The 16,872-nt window shown below is 49.7% G+C and overlaps 1 long non-coding RNA gene across 1 annotated transcript; it reads right to left on the bottom strand.

The window, feature by feature from the left end:
• Positions 1-1,888: 1,888 nt before the first annotated feature.
• Positions 1,889-15,353, bottom strand: LOC144488805 (uncharacterized). The gene is made up of 3 exons (XR_013496657.1): positions 15,293-15,353; positions 14,738-14,876; positions 1,889-1,992 (listed from the first exon to the last, which is right to left on the bottom strand). It is a non-coding gene; the product is annotated as an uncharacterized LOC144488805 (long non-coding RNA).
• Between the last annotated feature and the right edge of the window lie 1,519 nt (positions 15,354-16,872).

The following is a 16,872-nucleotide window of genomic DNA, read 5'->3' as shown; positions in this document are numbered from 1 at the left end:
CTGGCTGTCTTGTCTGGAGACAATACATATCTTTTTAGCCTGTCTTGATTCTCTCTCCACTCACATTGTTTTGTTTCTTAAAGACTTGATTAGTTGTAAGTATTCGCATTCGAACCATTATTCATGTAAATTGAGTCTGTGTCTTTATATGCTCTGTTTGTGAACAGAATTCCCACTCACCTGAAGAAGGGGCTTGCAGCTCCGAAAGCTTGTGTGGCTTTTGCTACCAAATAAACCTGTTGGACTTTAACCTGGTGTTTTTAAACTTCTTACTGTGCACACCACTAGTCACAGGCCTCCACTCAGATTAATATCCTTCCTGTAATTAGGTGCCCAAAACTGCTCACAATACTCTAAATTCAGCCTCACCAATGTCTCATACAACCTCACCATAACATTCCAACTCTTATACTCAATACTTTGATTTGTAAAGGCCAATGTACCAAAAGCACTCTTTACGGCCTTAACTACCTGTGACCCCACTTTTATGTATTATGTATCTGTATTCCCAGATCCCTCTGTTCTACTGCACTCCTCAGTGTCCTACCATTTACCTTGTATGTTCGACCTTGGTTTGTCCTTCCAAAGTGCAATACCTCACACTTGTCTGCATTAAACTCCATCTGCCATTTTGCAGCCCATTTTGCGAGCAAATCCCTCTGCAAGCTTTGAAAACCTTCCTCACTGTCCACGACACCTCCAATCTTTGTATCGTCAGCAAATTTGCTGATCCAATTTACCACATTATCATCCAGATCATTGATTTAGATGACAAACAACAATGGACCCAACACTGATCCCTGTGGCACACCACTCGTCACAGGCCTCCACTCAGAAAAGCAATCATCCACTACCACTCTCTGGCTTATTCCATTGAGCCAGTGTCTAAGCAAGTTTACGACCTCTCCATGTTTCCCTAGCGACTGAACCTTCCGAAGTAACCTCCCATGTGGGACTTTGTCAAAGGCCTTACTGAATTCCATGTAGACAACATCCACCGCCTTCCCTTCATCCACTTTCCTGGTAACCTCCTCGAAAAACTCTAATAGATTGGTCAAACATGACCTACCACGCACAAAGCCATGTTGACTCTCCCTAATAAGTCCCTGTCTATCCAATTATTTGTAGATCCTATCTGTTAGTACTCCTTCCATTAATTTACCTCCTGCTGACGTCAAACTTACCGGCCTATAATTTCCCGCATTACGTTTTGAGCCTTTTTTAAACAACGGAACAACATGAGTTATCCTCCAATCATCCAGCAACTCACCCCATGGATACCAACATTTTAAATATATCTTCCAGGGCCCCTGCAATTTCAACACTAGACTCCTTCAAGGTCCGAGGGAATACCCTGTCTGGTCCTGGGGATTTATCTCCTCTGATTTGCCTCGAGACAGCAAGCACCTCCTCCCCTTTAATCCGTATAGGTTCCATGACCTCCCTACTTATTTGCCTTATTTCCATAGACTCCATGCCCGTTTCCTTAGTAAATATCTTTTGGTTCCGTACATAGCCGACCACTCTGATCTTCAAGAGGACCAATTTTATCCCTTACTATCCTTTTGCTCATAATACACCTGCAGAAGTTCTTCGGATTATCCTTCACCTTGTCTGCCAAAGCAACCTCATATCTTCTTTTCGCCCTCCTGATTTCTTTCTTAAGTAGTTTCTTGCACTTTTTATACTCCTCAAGCATCTTATTTGCTCCCTGTTGCCTATACATGTCATAAATCTCTCTCTTCTTCTTCATCAGAGTTCCAATATCCCTCGAGAACCAAGGTCCCTTATTCTTATTCACTTTGCCTTTAATCCTGACAAAAACAGACAAACTCTGCACTCTCAAAATTTCTCCTTTGAAGGCCTCCCACTTACCAATCACACCCTTGCCAGAGAAGAGCCTGTCTCAATCCTCACTTTTTAGATCCTTTCTCATTTCTTCAAATTTGTCCTTTTTCCGGTTTAGAACCTCAACCCGAGGACCAGATCGATCTTTATCCATGATCAAGAACAAAACAAAGAACAAAGAATGATACAGCACAGGAACAGGCCCTTCGGCCCTCCAAGCCCGCGCCGCTCCCTTGTCCAAACTAGACCATTCTTTTGTATCCCTCCATTCCCACTCCGTTCAGGTGGCTATCTAGATAATTCTTAAACGTTCCCAGTGTGTCCGCCTCCACCACATTGCCCGGCAGCGCAGTCCAGGCCCCCACAACCCTCTGTGTAAAATACGTCCTCCTGATATCCCTGGTAAACCTCCCCCCCCTCACCTTGAACCTATGACCCCTCGCAAACATCACCACCAACCTGGGAAAAAGCTTCCCACCGTTCACCCTCTCTATGCCTTTCATAATTTTATACACCTCTATCAGTTCACCCCTCATCCTCCATCTTTCCAGTGAGAACAACCCCAGTTTACCCAATCTCTCCTCATAACGAAGCCCCTCCATACCAGGCAACATTCTGGTAAACCTCCTCTGCACTCTCTCTAAAGCCTCCACGTCCTTCTGGTAGTGTAGCGACCAGAACTGGACGCAGTACTCCAAATGCGGCTGAACCAACGTTCTGTACAACTGCAACATCAGACCCCAACTTTTATACTCTATGCCCCGTCCTATGAAGGCAAGCATGCCATATGCCTTATTCACTACCTTCTCCACCTGTGACATCACCTTCAAGGATCTGTGGACTTGCACACCCAGGTCCCTCTGCGCATCTACACCCTTTATGGTTCTGCCATTTATCGTATAGCTCCTCCCTATGTTAGTTCCACCAAAATGCATCACTTCGCATTCATCTGGATTGAACTCCATCTGCCATTTCTTTGCCCAAATTTCCAGCCTATCTATATCCTTCTGTAGCCTATGACAATGTTCCTCACTGTCTGCATGTCCAGCTATTTTCGTGTCGTCCGCAAACTTACTGATCACCCCAGTTACACCTTCTTCCAGATCGTTTATATAAATCACAAACAGCAGAGGTCCCAATACAGAGCCCTGCGGAACACCACTAGTCACAGGCCTCCAGCCGGAAAAAGACCCTTCCACGACCACCCTCTGTCTTCTGTGACCCAGCCAGTTCTCACCCATCTAGCCACCTCCCCCTTTATCCCATGAAATCCAATCGTTTGCACCAACCTGCCATGAGAGCCTTTTTCAAACGCTTTACTAAAGTCCATATCGACGACATCCACGGCCCTTCCCTCGTCAACCATTCTAGTCACTTGTTCAAAAAACTCCACCAGGTTAGTGAGGCATGACCTCCCTCTCACAAAACCATGCTGACTATCGTGAATGAGTTTATTCCTTTCTAAATGCGCATACATCCTATCTCTAAGAATCTTCTCCAACAACTTCCCGACCACGGACGTCAAGCTCACCGGCCTATAATATCCTGGGTTATCCTTCCTACCCTTCATAAATAACGGGACCACATTAGCTATCCTCCAATCCTCTGGGACCTCACCTGTGTCCAGTGACGAGACAAAGATTTGCGTCAGAGGCCCAGCGATTTCATCTCTCGTCTCCCTGAGCAGCCTTGGATAGATTCCATCAGGCCCTGGGGAAGTGTCAGTCTTTATATTCCCTAAAAAAACCTAACACTTCCTCCCTTGTAATGGAGATTCTCTCCAACGGGTCAACAGTCCCCTCCGAGACACTCCCAATCAACACATCCCTCTCCTTTGTGAATACCGACGCAAAGTATTCATTTAGGATCTCAAGTTGAAACTAATGGCGTTATGATCACTGGAAACAAAGTGTTCCCCTGCACACACTTCCGTCACTTGTCCTAACTCGTTTCCTAAAAGGAAATCTAATTTTGCATCCTCTCTGATTGGTACCTCTATATCTTGATTTTGAAAATTTTCCTGAACACATTTTACAAGCTCGAACCCGTCTAGACCTTTAACAGTTTGGGAGTCCCAATCTGTATGTGGAAAATTAAAATCCCCTCCGATCACAACTTTATGTTTCCTGCAGTTGTCTGCTATCTCTCTGCAGATTTGCTCCTCCAATTCTTGCTGACTATTGGGTGGTCTATAATACACCCCCATGAATGTGGTCATACCACCCATATGGCCTCGGTCGACAAACCCTCTAATCTGTCCTGCCTGAACACTGCTGTAACATTTTCCCTGACTAGCAATACCACCCCCCCACCCTTCATCCCTCTGCCTCTATCACGTCTGAAACATCGGAACCCTGGAACATTGAGCTGCCAGTCCTGCCCCTCCTGTAGCCAAGTTTCACTGATGGCTATAATGTCATATTTCCATGTGTCATTCCACGCCTTCAGCTCATCTGCCTTCCCCACAATACTCCTGGCATTGAAAGAGACACACCTCAGAAGATTATTACCACCACACACAACCCTTCCATTTGTGATATTTCATGAACTATTAACGTCATTTACTTTCACCCCAGCTCCACTATCTGCTCTGGCACTCTGGTTCCCATCCCCTTGCAAATCTAGTTTAAACCCTCCCCAATAACACTGGCAAACCACCCTGCAAGTATATTGGTCCCCTTGTAGTTCAGGTGTAATCCGTCTCTCTTGTACAGGTCCCACCTGCCCCAGAAGAGGTCCCAATGACCTAGAAATCTGAAACCCTGCCCCCTACACCAGTTCCTCAGCCACGTGTTCATCCGCCCGAGCATCCTACTCTTACCCTCACTGGCACGTGGCACAGGTAGCAATCATGTGGTGCTGTTCATGTGGCTATCTAGATAAGTCTTAAATGATCCTAGCGTGTCTGCCTCAACCAACTTGCTTGGTAGAACATTCCAGGCCCCCACCTCCCTCTGTGTAAAATACATCCCCCGCATATCTGTCTTGAACTTTGCTCCCCTTACCTGAACTTGTGACCCCTTGTGTTTGTCATTTCTGACCTGGGAAAATGTTCACCCTATCGATGCCCTTCATAATTTTGAAAACTTCTATTAGGTCGCCCCTCAACCTCCGTCTTTCCAGGGAGAACAATCCCAGTTTACTCAATCTCACCTCATAGCTAATACCCTCCATCCCAGGCAACATCCTGGTAAACCTCCTCTGTACTCTGTCCAAAGCCTCCACGTCCTTCTGGTAGTGTGGCGACCAGAACTGGACGCAGTATTCCAAATGTGGCCTAGCCAACGTTCTATACATCTGCAACATCAGACCCCAACTTTTATAATCTTTGCCCCGTCCAATAAAGGCAAGCATGCCATATGCCGTATTCACTACCTTCTCCACCTGTGACGTCACCTTTAAGGACCTGTGGAGTTATGGACTCAGTGCCCAGCTCCCTGTCTCTGGAGAAAAGTCTCAGTCACAGCCCTCTGGGATTCCTGATTGACAGAATTAATCAAGTAAATAAACAAATAAATAAATGTTGGGAGGCTGATTTTAAAAAGTCTCCAAGGAATGGACACAGCTTGTTCCCAGTTTAAAGAGGGGAGTTTATCTCTTTCTGTGACTGAGATGTTGTCCATTCAGACTCGGAATATACGTGGCGTTCAGTGTCTGGGTGGGAGGATTACACCAGGCATGAAGCTGGGAGAATTACATTTCTCCCCTTTGTCCCATCCGGATATCGTCAAATTATTGCCCATGGGATCTGGCTGTGCATCAATAACCAGCTGCCTTTCCTGAACTCCAACTTGTAAACATGCAAATTTGAAATGGAACTGGCTCAGTGACTGTAAAACACTTGGGAAGGAGGAGGGAGGGATGAAATTAAAATTCCCCGGCCTTGGAAATGGCTTGTTCCCAATTCCAGAGTCCGGATTGTGTTTTTAGATGGGGTGGTGTGAATTGGAGAATGGCCAGGGGCAGGGGGTCAGGACAGGGGTTTAATATCACTGCCTCTGTCACTCCAGCTTTCAGGATTGTTGTGTTTCACTGGAGTGGAACGATTCCTGCTCTTTGCACCAAGGTTTAATGCAGCCTCTGTGACTAGGCCTCAATTCAAGCCCTAATCTCACAGGGCCCTCAGGAAGCCTCCTCCATTTGCTTCATCCCCAAACAGTGTCTGTGCTAAATTGGATGGGATGAATGATTCAATAAACTGTAGCAGCCTCTTTAATTCTTCTTTTGGAATGTTATTGAGGGTTTTACTCGCTCTCTCTCTCTCTCTCTGCGTCCCTTTGTGTATCTTTGTGATTGAAGGAAATGAAGGAAAGGTGACAGAGAGAGAGATTGTGAAAACAGTGGTGGAAATGTGGTTTCTTCACAGATTCCAACATGACAACAAATGCAGCAGAAACAGGTGGAGAGAGAGAGAGAGGGAGAGGAGAAACGAGGCGGATGTGGAAACAGCTGGATGTGGTGGGTTAAACTGAGGCTGTTAGTGGGAGGGGGCTTCAATGAGGGACACACCCTCCATTTTAATTCTGAGGGTCGTGTTGGGATCGTGTCTCAGTCTCTTTTTCCCACGCTCTCTCAGACTGATTCTCTGTCAGTCTCAGTCTCTCTCTCAGTCTGATTCTCTGTCAGTCTCAGTCTCTCTCTCAGTCTGATTCTCTGTCAGTCTCAGTCTCTCTCTCAGTCTGATTCTCTGTCAGTCTCAGTCTCTCTCTCAGTCTGATTCTCTGTCAGTCTCAGTCTCTCTCTCAGTCTGATTCTCTGTCAGTCTCAGTCTCTCTCTCAGTCTGATTCTCTGTCAGTCTCAGTCTCTCTCTCAGTCTGATTCTCTGTCAGTCTCAGTCTCTCTCTCCGTCTGATTCTCTGTCAGTCTCAGTCTCTCTCTCAGTCTGATTCTCTGTCAGTCTCAGTCTCTCTCTCAGTCTGATTCTCTGTCAGTCTCAGTCTCTCTCTCAGTCTGATTCTATGTCAGTCTCAGTCTCTCTCTCAGTCTGATTCTCTGTCAGTCTCAGTCTCTCTCTCAGTCTGATTCTCTGTCAGTCTCAGTCTCTCTCTCAGTCTGATTCTCTGTCAGTCTCAGTCTCTCTCTCCGTCTGATTCTCTGTCAGTCTCAGTCTCTCTCTCAGTCTGATTCTCTGACAGTCTCAGTCTCTCTCAGTCTGATTCTCTGTCAGTCTCAGTCTCTCTCAGTCTGATTCTCTGTCAGTCTCAGTCTCTCTCTCAGTCTGATTCTCTGTCAGTCTCAGTCTCTCTCTCAGTCTGATTCTCTGTCAGTCTCAGTCTCTCTCTCAGTCTGATTCTCTGTCAGTCTCAGTCTCTCTCTCAGTCTGATTCTCTGTCAGTCTCAGTCTCTCTCAGTCTGATTCTCTGTCAGTCTCAGTCTCTCTCAGTCTGATTCTCTGTCAGTCTCAGTCTCTCTCTCAGTCTGATTCTCTGTCAGTCTCAGTCTCTCTCTCAGTCTGATTCTCTGTCAGTCTCAGTCTCTCTCTCACTCTGATTCTCTGTCAGTCTCAATCTCTCTCTCAATCTGATTCTCTGTCAGTCTCAGTCTCTCTCTCAGTCTGATTCTCTGTCAGTCTCAGTCTCTCTCTCAGTCTGATTCTCTGTCAGTCTCAGTCTCTCTCTCAGTCTGATTCTCTGTCAGTCTCAGTCTCTCTCTCAGTCTGATTCTCTGTCAGTCTCAATCTCTCTCTCAGTCTGATTCTCTGTCAGTCTCAATCTCTCTTTCTCAGTCTGATTCTCTGTCAGTCTCAATCTCTCTTTCTCAGTCTGATTCTCTGTCAGTCTCAGTCTCTCTCTCAGTCTGATTCTCTGTCAGTCTCAATCTCTCTCTCAGTCTGATTCTCTGTCAGTCTCAATCTCTCTCTCAGTCTGATTCTCTGTCAGTCTCAGTCTCTCTCTCAGTCTGATTCTCTGTCAGTTTCAGTCTCTCTCAGTCTGATTCTCTGTCAGTCTCAATCTCTCTTTCTCAGTCTGATTCTCTGTCAGTCTCAGTCTCTCTCTCAGTCTGATTCTCTGTCAGTCTCAGTCTCTCTCTCAGTCTGATTCTATCTCTGTCTGTCACATTCTCTTTCTCTCTGCCTCATTCTCTCTGCCTGTCGATGTCTGTAAACATTTACTCAAAAATAAAATATTTCCAATTTATATGCCTGCTGTCATTTTCGACATTACAGCAATCCTGCAGAAACTGAGAGAGAGAAAGATCCACTGTGAGAAAGCTGAATTTTAAAATCCCACTATTTTGGTGATCTTTGTGTCCACAGGGTGATTGCTGAATTCCAAAATTACAATACTGAGGTCACATTATACGCTGCACCAGGAGGAAACCCCTGCAGACACGGGGAGAACGTGAAAACTCCACACAGACAGTGACCAAAGCCGAGAATCGAACGCAATACACTGGCGCTGTGAGGCAGCAGTGTTAACCCACTGTGCCACTGTGTCACTGTGAGACAGCAGTGTTAACCCACTGTGTAACCGTGTCACTGTGAGGCAGCAGTGTTAACCCACTGTGTCACCGTGTCACTGTGAGGCAGCAGTGTTAACCCACTGTGTCACCGTGTCACTGTGAGGCAGCAGTGTTAACCCACTGTGTCACCGTGTCACTGTGAGACAGCAGTGTTAACCCACTGTGTCACCGTGTCGCTGTGAGACAGCAGTGTTAACTCACTGTGTCACCGTGTCGCTGTGAGGCAGCAGTGTTAACCACTGTGTCACCGTGTCACTGTGAGGCAGCAGTGTTAACCCACTGTGCCACTGTGAGACAGCAGTGTTAACTCACTGTGTCACCGTGTCACTGTGAGACAGCAGTGTTAACCCACTGTGTCACCGTGTCACTGTGAGACAGCAGTGTTAACCCACTGTGTCACCGTGTCACTGTGAGACAGCAGTGTTAACCCACTGTGTCATCGTGTCACTGTGAGGCAGCAGTGTTAACCCACTGTGTCACCGTGTCACTGTGAGACAGCAGTGTTAACACACTGTGTCACCGTGTCACTGTGAGGCAGCAGTGTTAACCCACTGTGTCACCGTGTCACTGTGAGGCAGCAGTGTTAACCCACTGTGTCACCGTGTCACTGTGAGGCAGCAGTGTTAACCCACTGTGTCATCGTGTCACTGTGAGGCAGCAGTGTTAACCCACTGTGTCACCGTGTCACTGTGAGACAGCAGTGTTAACCCACTGTGTCACCGTGTCACTGTGAGGCAGCAGTGTTAACCCACTGTGCCACTGTGAGACAGCAGTGTTAACTCACTGTGTCACCGTGTCACTGTGAGACAGCAGTGTTAACCCACTGTGTCACCGTGTCACTGTGAGACAGCAGTGTTAACCCACTGTGTCACCGTGTCACTGTGAGACAGCAGTGTTAACCCACTGTGTCATCGTGTCACTGTGAGGCAGCAGTGTTAACCCACTGTGTCACCGTGTCACTGTGAGACAGCAGTGTTAACCCACTGTGTCACCGTGTCACTGTGAGGCAGCAGTGTTAACCCACTGTGCCACCGTGTCACTGTGAGGCAGCAGTGTTAACCCACTGTGTCACGTGTCACTGTGAGGCAGCAGTGTTAACCCACTGTGTCATCGTGTCACTGTGAGGCAGCAGTGTTAACCCACTGTGTCACCGGGTCACTGTGACGCAGCAGTGGTAACCCACTGTGTCACCATGTCGCTGTGAGGCAGCAGTGTTAACCCACTGTGTCACCGTGTCACTGTGAGGCAGCAGTGTTAACCCTCTGTGTCACCGTGTCAACCCACTGTGTCACCGTGTCACTGTGAGACAGCAGTGTTAACCCACTGTGTCACCGTGTCACTGTGAGACAGCAGTGTTAACCCACTGTGTCACCGTGTCACTGTGAGGCAGCAGTGTTAACCCACTGTGTCACTCTGAGGGAGCAGTGTTAACCCACTGTGTCACCGTGTCGCTGTGAGGCAGCAGTGTTAACCCACTGTGTCACCGTGTCACTGTGAGGCAGCAGTGTTAACCCACTGTGTCACTGTGAGGGAGCAGTGTTAACCCACTGTGTCACCGTGTCGCCGTGAGGCAGCAGTGTTAACCCACTGTGTCACCGTGTCACTGTGAGGCAGCAGTGTTAACCCACTGTGTCGCTGTGAGACAGCAGTGTTAACCCACTGTGTCACCGTGTCACTGTGAGGCAGCAGTGTTAACTCACTGTGTCACCGTGTCACTGTGAGACAGCAGTGTTAACCCACTGTGTCACCGTGTCACTGTGAGGCAGCAGTGTTAACTCACTGTGTCACCGTGTCACTGTGAGGCAGCAGTGTTAACCCACTGTGTCACTGTGAGGCAGCAGTGTTAACCCATTGTGTCACCGTGTCACTGTGAGGCAGCAGTGTTAACTCACTGTGTCACCGTGAGGCAGCAGTGTTAACCCACTGTGTCACCATATCACTGTGAGACAGCAGTGTTAACCACTGTGTCACCGTGTCACTGTGAGACAGCAGTGTTAACCCACTGTGTCACCGTGTCACTGTGAGACAGCAGTGTTAACCAACTGTGTCATCGTGTCACTGTGAGGCAGCAGTGTTAACCCACTGTGTCACCGTGTCACTGTGAGGCAGCAGTGTTAACCCACTGTGTCACCGTGTCACTGTGAGGCAGCAGTGTTAACCCACTGTATCACCGTGTCACTGTGAGACAGCAGTGTTAACCCACTGTGGCACCGTGTCACTGTGAGGGAGCAGTGTTAACCCACTGTCTCACCCTGTCACTGTGAGGCAGCAGTGTTAACCCACTGTGTCACCGTGTCACTGTGAGGCAGCAGTGTTAACCCACTGTGTCACCGTGTCACTGTAAGGCAGCAGTGTTAACCCACTACGTCATCGTGTTACTGTGAGGCAGCAGTGTTAACCCACTGTGTCACCGTGTCACTATGAGGCAGCAGTGTTAACCCACTGTGTCACCGTGTCACTGTGAGGCAGCAGTGTTAACCCACTGTGTCACCGTGTCGCTGTGAGACAGCAGTGTTAACCCACTGTGTCACCGTGTCACTGTGAGACAGCAGTGTTAACCCACTGTGTCACCGTGTCAACCCACTGTGTCACCGTGTCACTGTGAGACAGCAGTGTTAACCCACTGTGTCACCGTGTCAACCCACTGTGTCACCGTGTCACTGTGAGACAGCAGTGTTAACCCACTGTGTCACCGTGTCAACCCACTGTGTCACCGTGTCACTGTGAGGCAGCAGTGTTAACACACTGTGTCACCGTGTCACTGTGAGGCAGCAGTGTTAACCCACTGTGTCACCGTGTCAACCCACTGTGTCACCGTGTCACTGTGAGGCAGCAGTGTTAACCCACTGTGTCACCGTGTCACTGTGAGGCAGCAGTGTTAACCCACTGTGTCACCGTGTCAACCCACTGTGTCACCGTGTCACTGTGAGGCAGCAGTGTTAACCCACTGTGTCACCGTGTCACTGTGAGGCAGCAGTGTTAACCCATTGTGTCACTGTGAGGCAGCAGTGTTAACACACTGTGTCACCGTGTCACTGTGAGGCAGCAGTGTTAACCCACTGTGTCACCGTGTCACTGTGAGGCAGCAGTGTTAACCCATTGTGTCACTGTGAGGCAGCAGTGTTAACACACTGTGTCACCGTGTCACTGTGAGGCAGCAGTGTTAACCCACTGTGTCACCGTGTCACTGTGAGGCAGCAGTGTTAACCCACTGTGTCACCGTGTCAACCCACTGTGTCACCGTGTCACTGTGAGGCAGCAGTGTTAACCCACTGTGTCACCGTGTCACTGTGAGGCAGCAGTGTTAACCCACTGTGTCACCGTGTCAACCCACTGTGTCACCGTGTCACTGTGAGGCAGCAGTGTTAACCCACTGTGTCACCGTGTCACTGTGAGGCAGCAGTGTTAACCCACTGTGTCACCGTGTCACTGTGAGGCAGCAGTGTTAACCCATTGTGTCACTGTGAGGCAGCAGTGTTAACACACTGTGTCACCGTGTCACTGTGAGGCAGCAGTGTTAACCCACTGTGTCACCGTGTCAACCCACTGTGTCACCGTGTCACTGTGAGGCAGCAGTGTTAACCCACTGTGTCACCGTGTCACTGTGAGGCAGCAGTGTTAACCCATTGTGTCACCGTGTCACTGTGAGGCAGCAGTGTTAACCCACTGTGTCACCGTGTCACTGTGAGGCAGCAGTGTTAACCCACTGTGTCACCGTGTCACTGTGAGGCAGCAGTGTTAACCCACTGTGTCACCGTGTCACTGTGAGGCAGCAGTGTTAACCACTGTGTCACCGTGTCGCTGTGAGACAGCAGTGTTAACCCACTGTGTCACCGTGTCACTGTGAGACAGCAGTATTAACCCACTGTGTCACCGTGTCACTGTGAGACAGCAGTGTTAACCCACTGTGTCACCGTGTCACTATGAGGGAGCAGTGTTAACCCACTGTCTCACCCTGTCACTGTGAGGCAGCAGTGTTAACCCACTGTGTCACCGTGTCACTGTAAGGCAGCAGTGTTAACCCACTGCGTCATCGTGTTACTGTGAGGCAGTAGTGTTAACCCACTGTGTCACCGTGTCACTGTGAGGCAGCAGTGTTAACCCACTGTGTCACCGTGTCAACCCACTGTGTCACCGTGTCACTGTGAGACAGCAGTGTTAACCCACTGTGTCACCGTGTCACTGTGAGACAGCAGTGTTAACCCACTGTGTCACCGTGTCAACCCACTGTGTCACCGTGTCACTGTGAGACAGCAGTGTTAACCCACTGTGTCACCGTGTCACTGTGAGACAGCAGTGTTAACCCACTGTGTCACCGTGTCACTGTGAGGCAGCAGTGTTAACCCGCTGTGTCACTGTGAGGGAGCAGTGTTAACCCACTGTGTCACTGTGTCGCTGTGAGGCAGCAGTGTTAACCCACTGTGTCACCGTGTCACTGTGAGACAGCAGTGTTAACCCACTGTGTCACCGTGTCACTGCGAGGCAGCAGTGTTAACCCACTGTGTCACTGTGAGGGAGCAGTGTTAACCCACAGTGTCACCGTGTCGCTGTGAGGCAGCAGTGTTAACCCACTGTGTCACCGTGTCACTGTGAGACAGCAGTGTTAACCCACTGTGTCATCGTGTCACTGTGAGGCAGCACTGTTAACCCACTGTGTCACCGTGTCACTGTGAGGCAGCAGTGTTAACCCCCTGTGTCACCGTGTCACTGTGAGGCAGCAGTGTTAACCCCCTGTGTCACCGTGTCACTGTGAGGCAGCCGTGTTAACCCACTGTGTCACCGTGTCACTGTGAGGCAGCAGTGTTAACCCACTGTGTCACCGTGTCACTGTGAGGCATCAGTGTTAACCTACTGTGTCACCGTGTCGCTGTGAGACAGCAGTGTTAACCCACTGTGTCACCGTGTCGCTGTGAGGCAGCAGTGTTAACCCATTGTGTCACCGTGTCACTGTGAGGCAGCAGTGTTATCCCACTGTGTCACCGTGTCACTGTGAGGCAGCAGTGTTAACCCACTGTGTCACTGTGAGGGAGCAGTGTTAACCCACTGTGTCATCGTGTCGCTGTGAGGCAGCAGTGTTAACCCACTGTGTCACCGTGTCACTGTGAGGCAGCAGTGTTAACCCACTGTGTCACTGTGAGGGAGCAGTGTTAACCCATTGTGTCACCGTGTCGCTGTGAGGCAGCAGTGTTAACCCACTGTGTCACCGTGTCGCTGTGAGGCAGCAGTGTTAACCCACTGTGTCACCCGTGTCACTGTGAGGCAGCAGTGTTAACCCACTGTGCCACCGTGAGGCAGCAGTGTTAACCCACTGTGTCACCGTGCCAGTGTGAGGCAGCAGTGTTAACCCACACTGCCCTTGAACAAAATGGCTTGCTATGCAATTTGGGAGGACAGTTAAGAGTCAGACATGTTGCTTTGGCTCTGGAATGGCATGTAGACCAGACCAGCTAAGGACAGCAGATTTCCGTCTCTGAAGGGCATGAGTGAAGCAGGGGGAGGATGAAGGTGTGGAGAGAGAAATTGAGAGTGCGAGGGGGTGATAGTGAAGAGAGTGATGGGGACAGGAAAGAGTGCGAGGGAACACAAGAAATTGATTGAAAGCAAAGCAAAGCAAGGGGGGGGGGGGGGGCGGTGCAGTGAAAAAAGACACAGAGTCTCCAGTGTGAGCTCAGTTCTCAGCTCCCACTCTTTGGAAAAAAGCCTCAGCCACAACCCACTGGGATTCCTGAATCATAGAAATAAACAAATAAACAGACCACATCCTGGTAAATCTTTTCTATTCCCTCTCCAAAGCCTCCACATCCTTCTGGCAGTGTGGCGACCAGAATTGAACACTATATTCCAAGTGCGGTCTAACTAAGCTTCTTTGAAGCTGCAACACGACTTGCCAATTTTTAAACTCAATGTCCCGGCCGATGAAGGCAAGCATGCCGTATGCCTTCTTGACTACCTTCTCCCCCTGCATTGCCAATTTCAGTGACCTGTGTACCTGTACACCCAGATCCCTCTGCCTATCAATACTCTGAAGGGTTCTGCCATTTACTGTAAGTTTCCTATCTGTGTTAGACCTTCCAAAATGCATTACTGCACATTTGTCCGGATTAAACGCCATCTGCCACCTCTCTGCCCAAGTCTTGGACTGATCGATATCCTGCTGTATCCTCTGATGGTCCTCATCGCTATCCACAAATCCACCAACCTTTGTGTCATCAGCAAACTTACCTTCCCCCACCACCCCTCATCCCTTGCCCCCCGCAACCCCTCAACCCCTCCCCACAACCTTCAACCACCCCCACAACCCCTCATCCCCTCCCCACAACATCTCGCACCCTTCAACCCCTCCCCCTTGCCCCACGTCCCCCCACAACTCGCCCCCTCAATACCAATTGAGTCCAATCAATGTACTTGGACTATCAGCGACAATACCTTGTGTATTGATGTGTTTGTCCAGAAGCTTCTTCAATCAGAGAGTCCCTGCCTCCAGCAGCCACTCAGGTAGCGAGTTCCAGATTTGCAACACAGTCTGCTCAACATTCTGTCATGATGTGGAGATGCCGGCGTTGGACTGGGGAAAACACAGTAAGAAGTTTAACAACACCAGGTTAAAGTCCAACAGGTTTATTTGGTAGCAAAAGCCACACAAGCTTTCGGAGCTGCAAGCCCCTTCTTCAGCCCCCCTCAACATTGTCCCCACATCCCCTCTGAAACACTCTCACCTTTAACCTCTGCCCTTTGGTCAAACCCAGACCAAGATGGCACTGGGCATGCGCTCTCCTGACATTGCCCCTCACAAACATGGCACTGGGCATACGCTCACTTCACATTGCCCCTCACAAAGATGGCGGCAGCACAGGCGCACAGCCCCGCTGGAAACATGGCGGCGGTGAACTCGGGGCAGAAACGGGGAACAATACTGGGCTCCCGCTGGGTCCAAACGGGGAACCGGCGATTTCATTCTCTGAGTTTCCGCTGTACACAAACCTGGTTATGAATCCTCTCCGCCCACCCGCCGGATCCATCGCTCCCCCCGAGCCGCCATTCCACTGACTGACTGCACATCAAATCACCCATCGCTATCCCGCACACTGCGCATGCTCCACTCCCAGCCCCGCCTCTCATTCACTCCGATTGGTTGGAGGACTAGCCCCTCCTGCTCAGTAATCCAGTCCCGCCCCCTTCTCCTCCTATTGGTCCGGAGCTGCCGTCAATCAGCCGGGCATTGTGACGGTGTGAGATGGTGGGCGGGGCCACAGCACCAGGTTAAAGGTCAACATGTCTATTTGGCAGCACAAGACACGAGCTTTCGGAGCACTGCTCCTTGATCAGGGGAGTGGGAGATGTGTTCACAAACAGGGCCGACAGAGACACTCTCTCAATTTACACAATAATGGTTGGAATGTGAGTCTTCGGGGAAGCGTTCTCCAAGGCTGCCTTCACCACACACGACAGCGCAGAGTCACTGAGCAGAGACTGATAGTCAAGTTCCACACACATGAGGACGGCCCCAACCGCCATCTTGGGCTCATGTCACACTATCTGGATGACCTGGATGAGGAAGTGGAGGGATGGGTTGGTAAGTTTGCCGACGACACGAAGGTTGGTGGGGTTGTGGATAGTCTGGAGGGATGTCAGAAGTTACAGAGGGACATAGATAGGATGCAAGACTGGGCGGGGAAGTGGCAGATGGACTTCAACCCAGATAAATGCGTCGTGGTCCATTTTGGCAGGTCAAATGGGATGAAGGAGTACAATATAAAGGGAAAGACTCTCAGTACTGAGGAGGGTCAGAAGGACCTTGGGGTCCGGGTCCATAGGACTCTAAAATCAGCCCCGCAGGTGGAGGAGGTGGTTAAGAAGGCGTATGGTGTGCTGGCCTTTATCAATCGAGGGATTGAGTTTAGGAGTCCGGGGATAATGATGCAGCTATATAAGACCCTTGTCAGACCCCAATTGGAGTACTGTGCTCAGTTCTGGTTGCCTCATTACAGGAAGGATGTGGAAAAGATTGAAAGGGTGCAGAGGAGATTTACAAGGATGTTGCCTGGATTGAGTGGCATGCCTTATGAGGTTAGGCTGAGGGAGCTCGGTCTTTTCTCCTTGGAGAGCCGTAGGATGAGAGGAGACCTAATAGAGGTATATAAGGTGTTGAGAGGTTCAGAGGCTTTTTCCCAGGGTGGAAATGGCTGCTATGAGAGGACACAGGTTTAGGTTGCTGGGGGGGGGGGGGGGGGGTAGGTACTGGGGAAATGTTTTTCACACAGAGGGTGGTGGGCGAGTGGAATCGGCTGCCGTCAGTGGTGGTGGAGGCAAACTCAATAGGGTCTCTTAAGAGACTCCTGGATGAGTACATGGGACTTAATAGGATGGAGGGTTATAGGTAGGCCTAAAAGGTAGGGATATGTTCGGCAAAGCTTGTGGGGCCGAAGGGCCTGTTTTGTGCTGTAGTTTTCGATGTTTCTATCTGTAACCCCCACGACTTGCCTGGCCTTGCAGAATCTCACTAACTGTCCTGTCTGGAGACAATACACATCTTTCACCGCTGCTCTACCCTCTCTCCACTC

The sequence above is a fragment of the Mustelus asterias genome, unplaced genomic scaffold (assembly GCF_964213995.1).
Source record: "Mustelus asterias unplaced genomic scaffold, sMusAst1.hap1.1 HAP1_SCAFFOLD_1872, whole genome shotgun sequence".
NCBI classification, from domain to species: domain Eukaryota; kingdom Metazoa; phylum Chordata; class Chondrichthyes; order Carcharhiniformes; family Triakidae; genus Mustelus; species Mustelus asterias.
The sequence above is the reverse complement of the archived record's forward strand: the minus strand, read 5'-3'. Positions and strand labels throughout refer to the sequence as shown.